This window comes from Glycine soja, chromosome 3 (genome assembly GCF_004193775.1).
Source record: "Glycine soja cultivar W05 chromosome 3, ASM419377v2, whole genome shotgun sequence".
Taxonomy (NCBI): Eukaryota; Viridiplantae; Streptophyta; class Magnoliopsida; order Fabales; family Fabaceae; genus Glycine; species Glycine soja.
The window spans coordinates 1,206,123-1,209,613 of NC_041004.1; the positions used below are offsets into that span (position 1 = coordinate 1,206,123).

General features: G+C 29.8%; 1 long non-coding RNA gene across 1 annotated transcript; it reads right to left on the reverse strand.

Moving 5' to 3' along the window:
- Nucleotides 1-674: 674 nt before the first annotated feature.
- LOC114405468 lies at nt 675-1,762 on the reverse strand. The gene is made up of 2 exons (XR_003665235.1): nt 1,661-1,762; nt 675-981 (listed from the first exon to the last, which is right to left on the reverse strand). It is a non-coding gene; the product is annotated as an uncharacterized LOC114405468 (long non-coding RNA).
- Between the last annotated feature and the right edge of the window lie 1,729 nt (nt 1,763-3,491).

The window sequence follows — 3,491 nt, forward strand, 5'->3', positions numbered from 1 at the left end:
TATGACTTAATAATTATGATTTATTTCATAATTTTCTTTCATAGTAGATACTAAATAAGAACATTTTAAACGAAATATGTTATTTGTGAATAATATTTTTTTTTTATTGTAGTTTGGGAATGGTATTAAATATTTCATACAAGTTGTGTGTATCAACCTTAAAAGTTAGTAGTTTTTTTGAGGGAGTATTTTTTTAATTTCTTTCAAAGTATACCTTTTTTTCCTTCAATAAATTAATTATATTTCTTAATATCTGTGTCAAAATTTTAAATGTTATATATCTGAAACGAAAATTAAAAAAATAACTTCTATTCATGTCAATGTCATAAATATCCAAGTGATTTTTTTAACTCGAGTTTGTTACAAATCATCTATTATTATAAGATCTAACATAGAGAATTAATATTATTGTGAACTTTTAGGCTCATTGTTAGTATTGATGTCCTTTATTTGTCTTTTAATAACAATAAATAAATATAGAGAATATCTCATTTAGGTAGGTTTTAAAAGGAGTTTGTTATATTTCTATTTGAATGTGTTTATTATAAACATATTTTATCCCTCGATCAATGGAATCAAATGTTTTTTTTTTTTTAATGATCTTTCTCTTCAAATGAACAGCACCTAAAATTGAGATATTTAGCCGACACTAAAAAAATGGAGAGGACATAAGATAGATGCAAAATCAATGAAATGGATAATAAAAAAATAGAACACCATCCAAAGTGAAATACAATTCAAGCTGAAAATAAATATACATCAAGTGCTATGATAGTTACTTATTCAAACCGGAACAAAGGTAGGTAAAATAGTTTTCACCGAATCACATGATTATATTCCCATGACTATGATTTTTCTGTCAATGTGGTCCAAATTAGTAATGCTTCAATCTATAAGAACTGAATGGGTGAAAAGCGCGATCAGACTAAGGACAAGAAGATGCGACATTTATGTTTCACCAATGACTGGATCCAGAAAATTCTGTTAATAGAGACAGTAAATAATTTATAATATTTGTAAAAAAAAATATCACAGACTTTACAAAATAAATAATATTATAACAAAAGAAATCCAAGATACTAAAGTTATGCATGGATGTTCATTAGAGGATCTGTAGTTATCTCTCAATAAACTTTTTTCTATATAAATAATAAGGAATTGAATCCCTAATGACATGTTAAAAAAACTCCTATGTACCAATTATAACTTTGCTAAATATTGTTGATTGTACACCTCAACATACATGTTATGATGTTGGAGGTTTTTAAAGATGTTTCTATAAAATCAATGTCTTTAAAAATTGAGTGGTACTTTTAAATATATGCATTCCCTCTCTCCACGCAATCCCAATGCATCCTAAGCTAGGAATTTGTATTTGATGAGGCAGTAACTATGATTTAGTAATCATCAATGAATGAAATTCACGTATTCTACTAATCTTTCTTCCACTGAATGCAACTACTTTTGAAAGTGAAGTAGTATTTTGTGACAATAATTGCCATCTATATACAAGTTGTGTGTATCAACCTTAAAAGTTAGTAGTTTTTTTTTTTAGGGAGTATTTTTTTTAATTTTATTTCAAAGTATACATTTTTTTCTTTCAATAAATTAATTATATTTTCTAATATCTGTATCAAAATGTTAAATGTTATATACAGACCTATTTCTTCTTCTCCAGATACAAATCTCCACCGTTGCCAAGGCCTAATTCATCCAAGGTTGACCAGCGATCTTCAATACTGTAACAACGACGTCGGGATTCCGTTGCCTGTGAAAATGTTGGAGCAGTTAAAAGTGGATCATTTCAATTATATAGAGATCATATGCTGCTAGTTATAATTAATGATCAAGATTTAAAAAAAAACAGTATATTATTATATTTATGTAAATTTGAGACTCGTTGGTATACACATCTTGTGATTCTATACTGCAATTGAAGTTAGCATGGCATAAACACCTTTTGTTACTTACACCGTTGACAGAAATCATGTGGATAGGGAAAGAGGCACTCACAAGTCTATATGATTCAGACGCGTATTCTCCTAATCCAAGTACGCGTAAGTACCCATAGACAACCTACCAAGGTATCAAAATGACAATTGGTTAGCCATGTATGCAAACTTTCACAGTAATGTAAAATAGACAGTACTACATCCTGTGGTGTTTGTTCCTGTTTTCTTGTTGTTCTTTCTCTGTTTTGGGACGAAAAAGGAGCTGAGATCCATTCCTTTAAACTGAATATCATCCAGAATTTAGTTTTCATCATATTCTAATGCTAATTCTACCTGAAGATTGTCAGATTTGACAAAGATACGTCGAACGCAACCACCACCCGGCATGTGAATAGTAATATGAATATTCGATCTTTCTTGCATGAAGTATTCGATCTTCTCCTCCATCGGCATCGGCTTCGGCATCGTTTGCTCGGTCGATCTGAAAGTGTGTAGTGTTTGTTTGTTATGGTTATGCACGCTAGCGACAATTTCATTTATAGTTCAACTTTCTGATGCAGGGTCCAACCTCCGAATCCGTTGGACTCGCTAACTGTTAACCTCAATTGTTTAAAAAAAATATGTTTAAAAACCTCGATTGTTTATTTTATTTCAAAAATATTTGGCAGTGTCATATATAAGAAATAAATAAATAATAGAAATAAATAAATAATAGAAATAGTTAAATGAGTTAATTTTAGTTAATAATTATTCAAGTAATATATTAGTTCGTCGTTGGTGATGATGATGATCTTTGGGGGATGTGAGTGGGGCTTTCAAAGACCAATATGTTGACCCACGACAATGCGATTCTAGCACATTAGGTTTAAGATAGAGTATAATTGGAATTTCCTTCATTCCATCCTTCTTAATTAACTTTGGGTTTCCTGCATTAATTGCTAACCACATCACAGTTCATGGATTCAATTTCTCCATCCGTAGGAATGAGACCAACCTAGAGAATTTTTACGAGGGTTGATCCTTCACTCACACATTTACTTTTTGTCAATGATGTGTTACTTTTTTAGAGGCTTTGAAAGAACATAATTATGCTATATGTTGTAATTATTTAAAAATTATCGTCTCATAATTGCATAACACATATTAGATTGATCCTTTAACTTACTTTTTAACTTTGCTGCAATACAAAAAGATGTGGCCAATTCGAGTTCTTTGATATTATACATTCTCAAACCAAACACAACCTTAGTGAAATTTGAATCCTTTTAAGTATTGGGTTTTGAGAAAAAATGGGACATGATGAGGTCTCACATCGAATCAAGATAATACCAAGATAGACTATATAAGTGAGGAGTAATCATCACCTTATAAGTCGGTTTTGTAGGATTATTTTTCAAGTGGTTGTGAGGTGAGATTAATTAACTTGTTATAATTCCTAAGATTCAACTTAATAAATTTAAGAAATAAAAAAAAAAGATACAAATGATCCACCCAAATTTTTTCCACTAATCTAAAAAATAAATCTTTTCACTCTTTATC